Source organism: Cavia porcellus, unplaced genomic scaffold, assembly GCF_034190915.1.
Source record: "Cavia porcellus strain 051 isolate PalLab524CR breed Dunkin Hartley unplaced genomic scaffold, mCavPor4.1 scaffold_30, whole genome shotgun sequence".
Lineage (NCBI taxonomy): Eukaryota > Metazoa > Chordata > Mammalia > Rodentia > Caviidae > Cavia > Cavia porcellus.
In genome coordinates, this window is record NW_026947513.1 from 47343957 (window position 1) to 47359737 (window position 15781).

Consider the following 15781-nt stretch of genomic DNA (forward strand, 5'->3'; position numbering starts at 1 on the left):
ACAGTGAATGCAGCTGCCATGTGCCATCTCACAAAGGCAAGCTCGTAAGAGTGTGTCCTCATCCACCTGAGTCACTGGATCTGAGTCACTCATCAGGAGACTTCTGGCTCTCTCCCAAAGTCAAAATGACTGTGAAAGGTAAATGTTCTGAGTCGATTCAGGACATCGAGCTAGCCACAACAAGGCAACTAGACACGCACAAAAATGGGCATCAAGTCCATAGGACACGGGAAGAATGTTCTGCAGGGAACTGATGGCAATGAGTCTTTTACTGTAATCCATCTTTTATTTATTTAAACACACCATTTTTTGACTGTAATTTATAAATACCCAGGATAAAGTTTAATTCATAAATTGAGCACAGCAAGAGATTAAACATAAAAATATTAAAATAGTACAACCTTCAGAATGTATAATAAAAGATGCTAATTTATTTTTCAAATGTTTTCATTGAGTAATACCATCATATTTGACCACATGTAACTAAAATCATAGAAAGTCAAACCAGACAAGAGGTGAATGCTCTGTCCTCCCAGAAGAAAGTCAGAAAGGTTCACACTCCACTGTGGCATCAGTTACTTCTAAGGCCCAATGCAAGGCACCCCAACAGTTCCATGTAATAACATGTTTAAGTCTGCAAAGATATTTTAATACTGGTTGCTTAAGGTCACTGTTTTTTTCACACTGACTTCTCTCCGCATCACATCTGCCCTTATGTTGGGGGCGCTGGTCAACACTTCAGGGATCTGTATCAATCTTGGTTTAAGTGAAAGTTCCCATGATTCACAGCAACTTTCCTTTACAGCTGAGTTACTGTTAGTTGTCCCCAATATAGAAATGCCTTTCAGAGTCAAGACTCAAAAACATCAGTAACAAACTGGACTATGAGTAAAATCAACTCAAAGATTATCTAAAAAATGTGCAAGAAAACTTGAAATGTCCTTAACTACAAAGGTCATGTACAAAATAAATTTGATAGAAATTTCTACAATTGTCAATAATCCTAAAACTTTATATGACATTATTAATAATAGGCTATAATACCAAAAGAGACTTTTCTAAAATGCATCAATAACACAGAATTTAACTATACTTGCTAAATACTGAACTTTCTAATATCTCTACAGAAGATGTTACAAAATCATTGCAAGATGAAGAAGAAACCCAAGAGTAAATATCTATTCTTCCAAAATGGGACAGATTAAAAAGTATTGTAGAAGCCCTTAAACTATTTAGTGAAATTGTCTTTATCTGAACTGTTACAGCTTGTATCTAGATGCTCCCCCATGGCCTCCCAGGGGGGATGTTTCAGAGTGAGCTGGGCCAAGGGAATGTAACACTGAGACTGAATGAGTGTGGTGCTAAGTTAGTGGACTGACTGGTTAGCCCAGTTCTAGGAGGCACCCCCAAAAGGCTGGCAGTGTGGAAGGTAAAAAAGGGAAAGGGGCTGGCCGGTCCTTCCCACTCTCCCAGGGACTGTTTCTCCTCTGTGTTGCCCTTGTCAGGCCACCCTGCCTTGGAGCCAGCCAACTACGGCCTGAAACCTCTACAAACGGTGACCTGAAATAAACCCTTCCTCGTTTAACGTGGGAGTGTTAGGTGTTCTGTCTTAGCAATGAAAAAGTAACTAAGACATGACTTGTGTGACATTCATGGGAATTTGCAGCTTTTTAACTTTGTAGTTTCTTACGGTTCCTCATTCTAAACATGAATATTAGAACCTAATTCAGTACTGATAATTCTGCATTAGTTTTCTTTAAAAGGATCCCATGCTGATTAAAGGCTCAAACGTCATAAAAGCTAAAACCACTTTTTCTCATTCCTGAAGTGTTATCTGTCCTTAGTTTCTGGGAAGTCACATTCTCTTTGCTTGGTTCTCACCATACAAACAACTCTTTGTCCCATAGAGTAGATCTTTCTCTGTGCTTAAAATCTAATAGGAGGGGTAGGTGGATCTCTGCTTTTCTGAGAAGTCCCATCCTCTTTATGGTCCCTCTGTGTCCCACGGTTTTAGAGAGTTTCTAGACTACTTTTGTCACCCACATGTACATCTCCTGCCATTCCCTTGCCCACCTGCCCTATCTCTCCCAAGACTGCTGAGGGGCATTTCAAACTCTGTGAACACAGAAGCCTTGAGCTTGCTGTGTAAATCCATCGTCCTACCCTGTTCCAGGATATCACCCATCCACATCCCTCCCGCGATCTAAAATCTCACAGTTAACTGTTCTTGCCTTTGACTCATTCCACACTGAACTTCTCAGAAGTCCCACTAATTTCCCTCTCTAGGACATGTCCCAGTCTGTCATGGCCACCAGAGCTAAGTTCCCAGCAAGAAGAATGACAAGAGGATAAAGAAAATGAAGCTAGAAGACAGAGGCTGGGGTTGGGCAGAGCCCCTCCTCAGGACGGCAGGAAGAGCTGCTCAACCACAGCGAAGGCATTTATTTGTGCACTTGTCATACCAGGCCTTTTGCTTAACGAGCCTGCTTTTGCTTCGCATGTCTGCCCCCTCCACTGTGTTCCTGGGCCGAACACCTGCTCACCTCCAACACCCCATGCCCTTAGGACACTCCTGTTCAGGCACTTGTGCTCAAGTGTGAATGATCACTAGCTCCGCAGCTCCCAACACCAGTCCCGTTAGTTACCTCCATCCCCTCCTTACTCCCAGTCCCAGCTACCACTGCACCACACCTGGAGCACGGGAGCCCTCCTCACAACCCCCGGGCTGCTCTCTACACAGCAAGGTGATCGTTTTCCAAAAAGCACATCATACCGCATTATCTTCTGCTGAAAACCCTTCAGGACCCACAGTAACCAGCAACTGGACTCTTCACCCTGCCTTACAGAGGCTGGCTGGACTTGGCCTCTTTCCCACCCTTTGCCCACTGCTCACTGGCCAGGAAAGTCCCTCTCCTGAGATGCACTGCTCCCTGGCCTTCCCTGTCTTGCCCCATTTCCCTGCTTCTAGCACTCTTCTTTCAGCTTTCAACCTACGTAATGCCTCTTCCTCACGCTTGCCTTGGAAGGTCTTAGTCACTTCCTGTCACACTGCCGCAGTTTATGTCTTTGTCCACACACTGAACCATGTCATCCCTACAGTTCCTTTGCATGTTTGTGAGTGTACGATCTGTCTCTCCCTAGAAACCCACGTGCCATCTGCACCATGGATGGTGTCAAACCACCTAGCACAACGTGTAGTGCTCCTCCTCAGGCTCCCAGTACCCTTCCCTGAGAAAGGGCATGGTTAACCTTTGTGTCTGTAACTTCACACCTGTCTCAAAGCTTATGGTACACTGTTGAGAAAAAGAGCTGGGCCAACTTGTGCCACACCTTTTGTCACACGACCACTGCTTGGAACCACATATTTGTACTTCATGGAGGCACTGAACAGTCATCTTTAGTGGCCGCAAAGATACACCAAGAGGCCCATGACCATGGCCTGAAGATGGACATGAAAGCCTGGGGCACCTGGTTTACAGGAAGCCTAGACTAATTCACTAAATTTGACTATTCTCAAATTAGTATTGTTTGCTTTTTCACTAGCTGGTATTTTACCAGGCCTGGATTAGGGTAGCTATTGGTCTGTCTTGAGGAGTATTTTCTTTGGCTTTTATTTGTGCCAATATCACAAATACACATGGGTCCAACCCTGAGACACATTAAATAAAGTATGATCTGAGGAATGTCCTGAGTGTATATGCGTAGGCTTCACAACGTGTCTCAAGACCAGAACTGCAGATCTAGTCCCACCGTGTGCCCTGAGCCATCTCAGACACGCTCTCACCTACAGTGCTAGAAAGGCCCTGAGGAGAGGCCAGCAAGAGCAAACAGCCTATGCACATCTCCACCTTACCATCCCAGAAAAGACCAAAAAAGGGCGAGCAGGTGGAATCAAACAGGAGGGGAAGAAGAGGGAAAGCACAGGGAGAATGGATGGAAGGAAGGAAACAAAAGAAGGGGAGAAGAAAGAGGAACAAAAGCAAAGAAGGATCCTCAGATTAGACGCTCCAAAAGAAAATCCTGAGCGTCAACACCAATTCCTCTCATTTCCACTGTAAAGACGGACTACAGACAAGGAAAGGCCAGCACATGCCATCATGAAATCACCCACAGGCCTTTACGAGTGCTGAAGCCCAGTACTGGCCAGAAAAGCTGGCCAGAAGTCTGGGAAGGGTTGAGTCTAACCCAAGCCTAACTGAAATTACAGACTCTTGAAGGTCAAGGAACATCATCACAAACTGACTGCCTGGTCAGACCAGGTCTGAGCCACTCAGGACAGATATCAGGGGAGAGAAATGATACTGAGAAAAAATGACAAAATTCTCAATGTCTGAGGTCATTCCTTTTGCAGATTCCCAAATGGCAGTAAACCGTGAGTGTAACAAATTTGCAATTAAGAAAAAAAAAATGTGAAGCCTAATTTTAAAAGATAGGTATGGAAGTGCTTATGGAAAAGCTACCTTAGTTTAAGGCCAATATATTCAGAAATAAGGCCAAGTCTATTGCATAACATAAATTGAATATTTTTCAGATCCAGAAATTTATAACTACAGACACAGAAATAGAATGTCAGTAGGAGGAAAAAGAGTTTGTTATACTAACTGGTTCCAAATTTTTTCAAAATTTCAAACTAACAAAACTAAAGCCAAAATCCAATGTTTCCAATAATATTTTTCATAAAAATTATGCATATTAAAGGAAACGTAAGCCACTCATTTTGTTCATGTATAAATATAGCATTATAAAAGAGTTTAAACAGATAATATCTTTAAAGTTATGGGGTTTTTTTCTTTTTACTTGGGGAGCCACATTTATTACAACAGAACTGATTACACAAATAAGTTTGTGCTTGAATGACATTTTAAAAAGTATCAGGCAGGTATGAACTTTACAAAATCTATCATCTATATCACAAAAGAGTCATGATTTACTGTGTTTATGTTTATGGAATATTTTATTAATGTACCTATTTACATATAATATACTACATTGTTATAGTATAGCATGTATAAGCATAGTATACCATGAACAACATACTTAGGATATTATTACTTTCATAAAACTAATATTTTCATTCTTATAAACAAAACTGCCCAATTATCTCAAGTGTGTGACTTATCTGATGGTCAACTTGTGACACTCAGCTAAGCTGAGTCAGCGTGGGCCTGGGTGTGGAAGGCCCACCTGAGGATTGTTGGCAAGAGCATAAAATCAGAACTGGAGGGGAAGATGCTGAGCTGTTGATTCTCTTGCAAAAGCTTGTCACACTGATTTTCCTGACACGTACTCAGCTCTTCATTGATGGAGGAGCTAGGGTCCTCTCTGTCTCTGAGGATGGCTGTAGTTCTTTTCGGGGGAGCCCTGGTCCGTCCTTTGAGCATCGCTTCCTGGCTCCAGTGCAGACCCCTCAGTCCGCTGGCACAGATCCTTCATCCCACTAACACAGTTTCTAGCTTCCACCACTGATCTTTGGGCCTCCCTAGTGCAGATCTTTGATACAGACCGGCATTAGACATTATCATGGGCTCTAAGCCTCCAGCTGGACTTATAAATGACAGTGCCACAGGCCACATCTTCAGCTGGATTCATGTAGGACACTGGCCCTCAGCTGGATTCTTTGGGCTTCTAGTTGTGGAATGATCCCTGGTGCTCCTCTACATTTAACTTTTGGGGTGAATATTATAAAATAATTGTGTAAATTATGTTTCCTGTATTAAATCTATTTCCTTGCAGCCCTAACTATAACATCAAGGAAGCCAAGCTTGAACTCTGGTGATTTACAATTCAAATCGCTTCTTAAATATCTGTTTCTTGAGCTGCCATTTTCTGACTAGGCCACCAGCAAGATGGACAACCTTCTGGAGACTACCTCAGCAAGCAGCCTTGATCCATCAGCCAAATGTCTTAATATGTGAATCTGGCACTGATCTGGGTCATCACCATTCTCAGAACATAGACGCAAACCTCAGCCAGTTCTGTGCATCAGCGTTGACGGGGTCTGCAGCGAGGCCGCCCTCAGCCATCCAGTCTCCTATCAAACTGAAAGCTGCCTTGCCTATGGCACCCTCCCTCCACCTCTTTCAAAGCATCTCTCACCACAACTGAAAACTCTGATGGGCAACCACATGCTTATGTCGAATTACCAACTACCATTCCACCGAGTTCTCAGCTGATGGTACCCAGTGTGGTTTATTAGAGACTAAAGAACAGTACACAGAGAATGTTCTATACACAGTCTCTGCTTAGAGAGTCACTACTATGTCTGTACAGCAAAGGAGCTGAAGTCCTACAGTAAAAAGAAGCCTGATAGTTTAACGAAAAGCATTAACCTTCGCCTTACTTCACTGTTCTTACCACTTACAGTTTAAACACCATGCAGAAGTGCTGATTGGTCACCCCTCTGAAAGACATTTACATTTACCTGGAGGTTGATAGTGAATTGTGTATAACATCATTTAGAGACCACAGCTGGTGATGACAGAAATACAGCTGCAGCCAGAGAACCAATCCCGACACGTACTCAGTCTCAATAGTGGCATTGTGAGTGTGCCCTTAAAGACAACAGCTAAGATTTATTCATATCCTTATTCATTATCCCTGTTGAACAGATAAGGAAACTGAGGCACAGAACACTTAAATCACTTATCACAGGTAAAACAGACAGTATGTAGCTGAGCTGACATTCCAGTACAAACAATCTGCTCCAGAATCCTTACTTATCCCTAATAAAAATCTAAAACTAGGTAATTAGTACCCATTTGGAGAATAACCAAGTAACCTACACAGTGTTGTGGGCCCAATATATAGACCGTACTCAGTACTGGCCATTTTCTTTTACTTGTTTATAGGCAGACAATGTCGTAGAACAAGGACAAGAGAGTAGATCTAAACAGAGCAACTCACTAAAGTAGTTAGATTATAATAGGTAAGTGAAACACCCACTGAACATCAGTACAGCAGACTCTTCATCCCTCCCAAAGGAACAAAACTTTCATTTAAAAGTGAGGAAAAATAAGAGTTGGGTGGATTCTGAATTCACAATTATATCAACTTTTCCAATTTGCTTAAAAGTAGGCATTTGTGCGCACATAGACATACACAAAGACTCCTGAACTTGTAAAATAAGGAACAGTAAAGTTTTATTTCATGCTCAAAGATTAGAAAGTAACTTTCATGCTCAAAGATTAGAAAGTAACTTAAATAAAAACATTAATAAAGCTAAATTTTGCATTTCAAATTCATAATTTTCTCCATTCTATTTGATTAATTTTAAGGAAGCACTACATTTATTATGAAACATTACATTACTGGAAAAATTCTGAAATTAAACTTATGTCTAATAATTACTTTTGATTTAAACATTTTTGGTTTTATAAAAATTGAACTATAAAATGATTTAGTGTTGAATGAACTAGAACTAATAAACTAATAAAAACCCAACAGTATGGAGAATTTTGATTAAAACTGCATTATAATAATTAGTATAAATAAAGTACCATGCTGGGAAGTGAACCCAACGTGGGTCTGTCCTGGAGTATGGGACCTGAATATAAACTCAACAGCTTAAATTTTCTTACCTATAAAACTGAAGTCAGTAATCATCCAAAACAACAGCAGCAAAGATTAGTGGACATATGCATGCCCCATGCTGGGTGCACACTACTCAACACCTAGTAGCTACCGTCACCTCTGCTGTTCTCGTGTGGATCTGTAATGGCCCTAGAAACACTCACATATTCAGAAGAGGGGCTTTGGGAAGGTGCTGATCACAGGGCTTTATCCACTGGGTTCAGCAGCCAACAGGTGACTAAGGCACATACCCGGCCTCCGTGAGCATGCCCTTCCCTGTGTACTCTGCTTTCCAACTGCCGTGGCTTGAGCAAGTGTCCTCTGCCTGACCCTCTCCCCTCTGGCCTTCCTGTCTCAGAGCCAGCTGACCACAGACTGACTCACCAGTAACACATGAGCCAAAATAAACCTCTCCTCCTCCAAGTGGTTAGTATCAGATCCCAAGACTAAGACATCCTGGATCACATACCTTAGTTCGAAAGTTATCACCTCAATAACACCAATAGATTGGAGTCAGCAAGAAAATCAAAGATGGCAACAGCAAGCAATGCCCAGCCAGAATATGCATGAGACGTGGAGGAAAACAAGGCTAGAAATTTATGGAGTCAGGTAGGCGCTACATTTATGATGGAAAACAAAAGGTGCCAAAGTGGATCTTTTTTAGCAACAAAAAATGTCCTATGTTAGTAAGAGAATTTTACCACACTCATTTTTTTGTTTGTTCTTTTTTGTTTTGTTTGTTTTATTGTCCATCACTATTATAAGAAACTGGCAAAACATCACAAAGGTTAAACAAACCATTTCATACTAATGGATTAAAAACAGACATTGTAATATTCTAGTTTACATTAGCTAAAGGGAACAAAAATCTGTGTGTGTGTGTGTGTGTGTGTGTGTGTGTGGATGTATGTATGGGGATTAAGCATAGGGCCACCTCACACGTACTAGGCAACTATCCTACACTTACTACATCCCAGTTGTTTTTTACTTTTTTTGTTGTTGTTGTTTTTGAGGCAGGGTCTCAGTTGCCCTAGCTGGGCTCAATTTATGATCTTTCTGTCTCAAGTCTCCTAAATAGCTGCAATTACATACCTGTGCCATTTCACCCACTCACTTTTATTGTTAATGGGTCTGTAATATTCAGTGATGAGATGTTAGGCGATGAGGAGTTCCAGCTACTCCAAAGGCAATACTGCATGGCTGCCTAAAGTAGCTCCTATAGACTTCCAAGTGCTTTGTTCTACAGAAGCGGTTGTTTCATTTTAAATGAAGTGCCACAGCTCTTGGGTAAATCATTAAAAACAAGAAATGCTACCAATAAACATCTTTAAGGAGGATTTTTGATGTCAGGAACTTTGTCTGCTCTACCCCTTGCCTCTGAGTACAATCAGTTCCATGCCATCCTTAGCTGTAAAGAAAGGGGTGCAGCTAAGGAGTACCCAGCTGATTCTACACCCGAGGCTTGCTACACAGCCCGGTCTTCTAGAATCAATCACAAGACAGACTCACGGTTCACCTTCACGCTTAGGACAACCAGCAACTCATACACCCTTCCTTGTTTTCTGTGCTTTCGGGCACATTAAAGGCACATTAAAGAAGTCCTTATCTTTGGGCGGTTAGGAGAAACGCATGGGGGGCTGCAAGGAGAAGGGCGCCTGCTCACAGCAGTGCCCCCAGAGGACTCAGGCAGCCGTGTCAGTGGGCTTGGCACTAGTAAATTCTAGAGCTGGTGATGTCTAGGGGTGCGGAAGGATGCCTAAGTGGTGAGAAAGATGAGAAAAAACCCACCAATAAATGCATTTTCCTACTCTCAAATGGAAAGAAACCTAAGAGCTATATTTAGAGTTATTAAAGTCTACTATATACATTATACAGGAACTGTTTTCCGATATTCACACCAGCTAATCACCTCCAAGGCCTAAATTTTCCAAGTTTATTCTGTGTCTAAAACATGGCCATCTGTACAACTAGTGTTAACATTAAATTTTGTTAAAAATTTAACTGTAGTGTATCAATTCAATACAACAGCAAAATTAAAATGCCCACACCCTCCTTGCCTAAATTCAAGGAAAACAGCAGGCTTAAAGGTAAACAGAAAAATTGAAACAGAAATTATGGCCCATAGAGGCATCTAAAGGTCTGGTATTTCAGTGAAGGTGGCCAAATAAATGCAAATGATAACGTTTTGAAAATAAAGATATTTTAAAACTTCCTTTGGGAACACTTTCTTCATGGATGTTGGAATGAGGGTGAAGTGAATACTGAAACATTCTTGCCCTAGTATAAATGACTGCACAGTTAACAGCAGAAGGGCAAAGCACGAACACTTACCCTGACGGCCACCTTCTTCCCCTTCAGCCCAAATGGCCACTTTCTTTCCCATTTGCAAGTGAAGAAAATTCCAGTCAGTTCCTAGAATATCACCAATGCCCGCCCCATGCACCACTTCGGATCAGAGGTCATACAACCCTCTGCCCCTCTGTATCTGGCAGGAGGAGAAAGCCAAACTCTTGCAGATTGTAGGGTCCTCTCCATGTCCTCAAATAAAAAAGCTACTTTCTCTTTTCTTCTGCTTCTTTATTGTGCCAGAAAATGCTAACATTTTGGGGAAACCTGGGAAACTGGCACGGTACACTGGCTCCTGGGGTTAGCCCGGGTCTTAAGCTCTCTCTGCCTCTCAGCTGCTTTTCTTTCCTCCTCTGGGACCTGCTTATTTGCCTGCATCCAAACCCCCCGCCCCCACAACTCATTAGTCACAGGTAAGCTATCATTCCATTTGAGGTTTTATATCTCAATTTCTAAATGGGTAACAGCTCTCACACTCCTTGGATAACTGAGGCAGAGCTGTTTTCAGCCTTAGAAACTCATAAGCTTATATCAGATAACCTATCTGTTGCCATCCCTGGACAAAGACAGCAGTTCTCACATTCCTTGGGAAGGACATCCCAAGGCAGAACTGTTACCTTCTAGTTCTCTAGGACTCCACCCCACACTCTCGGTGATGGCCAATCAGAATGAGTGTTGGGACCTTCCTTGTCACACTTTCAAAACAGGTGATGGCTTCTTTGGTAAGTGTGACCCAGGATGGCTTTCATGTTCCTTGGGTAGGGCTAAGGCTCTTAAGTCCCAAGGCAAAGTTGTTCTCTTGGCTAACCACTAATTTGGTCAGTATGGGGAATACCATTTCCTCTCCTGCAAAAAACATACCTCTGGAGTGTCTGGTTCATAACCTTGATGTCCTTGGCCTCAGAAAGGCTATACAAACCAAAGAAACTGATCCTTCACTGCCAGGTGACTTGGCTGACCTACCAGCTTAACAGCAGCCCATGGCCTAAGCGAAACTTTTGATCCCTTTATCCTTCAAGATTTATATAACTTTTGTCACAACAATGGCAAGTTGGCAGAAAACTCTTATGTCCAGGCCTCTTTCACTCTGGGGATGTGTTCTTCTCTCATTCAATCACATACGGTCGCCCAAATACTTCTGGCTCACTCTCCTGTACCAGGATCTCTCTTTCTCCGCACTAGCCTCCTTAGATGATGCGTCTGCTGTCTTTACTACCTCTCCTCCGTATCCCCACACCCAGACTCCTCAGCCTTCTCAACAAGAGGGTTCTGAGCCCCATGTTTCATTCTCTTTCCTTTCCTCACCCCCAGCAGTCTCTAGCTCTTCCCTGACTTACGCTCCCTAATCCCAGACTCCTCAACCCCTCCACCTCTTGACCAGTCTATCCTGTTGGACCATCCCACTTCTTCTGTCACCTCTACTTCTGCATCACCATTCTCCCTTCCAGCTCACCACATTCGATCTTGGGTTTCAACCACCTAACAGACCGCAGGGTACTTGATCACCATCTTGCAGTTCCGTGCCACGTGGTCCTTAGCAAATACCTCGCTGCAGCTCACATGGAGGACAGGCACCATCTTGCAGTCCCTCATCATGTGCTCAGCAGCAGTCATCTTGTTGTGGGTCTCATGGTAAGCAGTCACAATCCTGTGCTTTCCTGTCGCATGGTGACGAGTGGTTGTTTTATGGTCAGTCTGCTGGGTGATTAGCTACTCGGTGGCCATCCACACCTCCCACTCCCCAGCCTTCTTAGCCGCCATCCCTCTTCCTCCTTCAGGAATAGACTGCTCCCGAGGGACTAGTTCCCAGTCATGTTCCTTTTTGTCCTCGCCAGCTATCTCAGATCAACCATAAATTTGGTTCCTTTTCTGCTAATTCACAAAAATATATTACAAAGTTTCAATTTATAACTAATTGTTATGATTTACATTTCAAGGATGTCTATATGATTCTGAACACCACCCTCAGCTCACAAGAGCAGACTCGGCTGTGGCAATCAGCTGGAGAGGAAGCTGATCATAGACATAAAGCAAATACTGCTGAGAATGATCCTGGGCCTGCTGCAGTGCCTCAACAGGATTCTAACTGGTATTACAAAAATGGAGAAGGTTCTTATAAAGTATATAAGATGATCAAATGCATCATTATGGGCCTTAATAGCTCACAAGCACATTAACTGTATCACTCTTTTAAAACAGGTCCAAGATGCTAATACAAACCCTGCCATTTCCTAACACATCTTAGGGACACCCTAATTAAGTTTATTAATGTAAATCCAGACTCTCATGAAGGGACAATTGTTATTAACTCTTATTTTATTTCTCAGTCTGCCCTGACATTCATGTGAAACTACAAAAGGCTGAACTTGGCCCTCTAACCCCACAGAGACCTTCTTAATATGGCTTTTCATGTTTTCAACAAAGAGATAGAACTCAAAAGAAGGAAAAAGAGGTACAAAAAAAAAAAAAAAAAGAAACTTGCTAAACATCAGTCTGATCTTTTAGCAGTGACACTTGGAGCTCTGAGACAGGTAAACCGAAACAAGGCAGAGCTGCCTGAGCCCCTCCCGGACTATGCTTCAGGTGCAACAAGGAAGGACATTGAACAAAGAATGCCCTAACCTGTAGGGAGCAGCACGACTGCCCATTGCTGCCTCCCAGCCTCTCTCCTATGGGCATATGATGCGCCTGCCTACATTAACCATAATCCTCTCCTGCTTATGTCACATACCCGGATGTGACGATGACCCTGTTGTATTCATCCCCATAGCCTCTTCCTGTCCCACCAGCCCGCCCTTGGCCTATAAAAGATGTGATCACTTCCTGAATAAACCAGACTTGATTGGACTCCTCATCTTGTCTCCATCTCTCTTTGTCTCCCCCGTCTCTACCGTTCCCCCTCCAGGTACACCCCATGGATTGATCCGCGGGCCGGATCAAGTGGCGCCCAGCATGGGGGCTCCTGGCACGGGGGAGTGAACAAGGGAGCCATTCAAGAACGCCAACGAGAAGTAAAAACAAATTGAATTAAGGATCGAAGCTAAGAGTGAAAACAAACTGAATTAAGGATCGAAGCTAGGAATGAAAGCACATTGAATCAAGGACCGAGGCCTGTGCGGATGACCACCCAGCGTGCCGCCTGAGTCACAGTGAGTGAACGGCAACCCCATTCCCTTTCCCGGACATGGGTCAAGCATTGAGCGAACATGAATTGTTCGTGGGAGGCCTTAGCAAGGCATGAAAGACAAGAGGGTTAAGGGTTAGAATAAAAGAATTATTGCAGTATTTTCAATTTATTCATAAGGTTTGCCTTTGGTTCCCACTAGAGGGTTCTATAGATACCAAGAGGTGGAAAAGAGTAAGAGATGCTTTAAAAGATTATTATAGGATTTTCGGTCCGGAAAAGGTTCTGGTGACCACCTTTGCATACTGGAATTTAATCTCTGAGCTGCTTGCCTAGCAGCATGCAGATCCTAAGACTGAGGAGACAGTCGTACAAGGCGCTCCGAGCTACACAGCCTTATAGTGCCCCTAAGATGGCGCCTGCCTCCGGCAGGCCTCGTGGCACTCTTAAAATGGCGCTTGCCTCACTTCCACCACATCAGCGTGGGTCCCTCCCCGAAATGGCATTTCCGGTGACATAAACAAGCTTACCTCCCCAAGATGGCGCTGCACAGCCACAAGACAGCGCGGGCACGGCGCCACTAGCTCCACAAGTCATCAGGACCTATACACCATTCACAGTGGCACCTTTAAAAGAATTAAAGATAGCAGTCGCCCAATATGGCCTTACAGGGGCTTTCACTCCTGCTGTTTTAAAATCTCTGGCTGACGGCTGGCTCATACCTACAGATTGACAAAGATTGGCCCAAGTGACTTTATCAGGTGGGGATAATCTTTTATAAAAATCAGAATATACAAAAAACTGCAAAGAGACCGCCAGGCACAATCCACAAGCCGGCAATGGGTGGAACCTTAATATGTTAATAGTAGAAGATGCCTATGCCAGCAGAGAGGCCCAAAAGCAATTTAAGGGTGATATGAGTTCCTCTCTCAGGAGCATTAAGCGGGAGGTGGAGATTTAGCTCAGCGGCATAAGTGCCTGCCTTGCAAGCAGGCAGTCGTGAATTCGATCCCTGGTACCATTGACACTGAAACTGCTTGTCAGCAGGCCTTGCTATGGCTGCTGCCTTGCAAGGGTTTACAGTTACACAGTTCTTATCTCAAAAGCACAAACAAAACTGTTTTACCTGTAGAAAGACTGGTTGTTTTACAAAAAGATTCCAGAGATAGAGATTCCAATGTCAATTACTTTGACTCATTTAACTGATCAGAGTGATATTGGTCTGGGCTCTTGAGTTTAATTTCAGCATATGTAAGGATGGGGACAGCTGCTAAAAGGAGAATGAGAGACACTATGGTAGTTATTGTCTTCCCCAATGTCAGATCTTAAAAACCTGAGAAGCCGTCATCATCCTGTAATGATTTGATTAGTTCTATAATATGCAGTGTGTATTTAATGTGCGTGAAGATGGGGACAACTGTTCGGAGGAAACTTGAGACAATTAATTAAACAGTAAAGATCTCCAGTGGACTTGCTTTGAAATCTGTATTTTTTTAAATCTTTTTTTTAAATGGTTTTGTTCTGTTTTAATATGTTTGGTCTTGCCCTCTTTGAGATAAAAAAACAAGTGTGTAGGACTGATAAACATATTACTAAGTTTTTGTTGGATCATTGAACAGAACTGTTGGCAATGTCATTGTTTCTCGCTTTGCATGCTTTAATTTTGTAGCCTGAACAGCTATTTTTAAGATGCCAATATGTAACTTATTAACTGTTGATTTCTTACCATTTATTTTTCTGTAATTCTGTATTAGGATCTCTAGAAAACAAGCCAGACAGATAGTAAAAAATTGCCTTTCTTGTGCCGTGCACCTCCCAGTTCCACACTTTGTGGTTAATCCTAGAGGACTTGTCCCCAATGCATTATGGCAAATGGATGTCACCCACATTCCTGAGTTTGGCAATCTTAAATATGTTCATGTAACTATAGATATCTTTAGTGGTTTCATTTATACCTCTCCCCAGACTGGCGAAGCTACCAAACGTTATTAGCCATATGTTAACTACCTTATCAGTTCTGAGATACCCACAACAATTAAAGACTGATAATGGTCCAGGCTATGCTAGCTCTGCCTTTGCTTGTTTCTGTCAACATCTTAATATTGATCATATAAAAGACATAAAAACTTTATAACCCTCAAGGTCAAGACATAGTTAAAAGGGCACATTTCTCCCTAAAACTCACTGTTGATAAAATAAAAAAGGGGGGAATGGTACTCCACAAGGAGGACACCTAAAAATATTCTATCTCATGCCTTATTCATCCTTAATTTTTTAAATTTGGATGCTTCTGGACAGTCAGCAACCATGCGTTTTTGGCATGCTGAAGCACAAAAGCAATTTGCTTCTGTACTATAGAGAGACCCCCTAAATAATTCATAGCATGGCCCTGACCCCATTCTCATATGGGGACACGGTTCAGTATGTGTTTACTCTCAACAAGACAGAGAGGCTAGATGGCTACCTGAGCGCCTTGTAAAACAAATAGGCAGTTCTTCAAAGACCCCATGTGACGCCCAGGAATAATGTCATTTCCTGAGGCACAACCCGCTGTGCTCTTTTACAGATGACACAACTCCTCGGAGCCTTATGCTGCCTACTCAGCCTTCTCCTGGACTGTACCACACCCATGGTGGCTTTAGATCCCCACCAAACAGACTACAACTGCTGACAGCCATACACAGAACCCCCTGTGACTGCAGAAGAGGCTCTTTTTGGTCTGGAGGAACACAAACCAGCCAA

General features: G+C 42.9%; 1 protein-coding gene across 7 annotated transcripts in view; it reads right to left on the minus strand.

Annotated features, from left to right (window-relative positions):
• The window catches only part of Adamts3 (ADAM metallopeptidase with thrombospondin type 1 motif 3), a 281816-nt gene that overhangs the window by 169514 nt on the left and 96521 nt on the right, over positions 1-15781 (minus strand). The window contains exon 1 of one of the 7 annotated variants that reach the window (XM_063240538.1): positions 13570-13668. The exons of the other annotated variants lie outside the window; for them this stretch is intronic. The gene's annotated coding sequence lies outside the window, so the exon portion shown is untranslated. Of the gene's footprint in view, positions 1-13569; positions 13669-15781 lie in introns of those variants that run through there. 7 annotated transcript variants of the gene reach the window in all.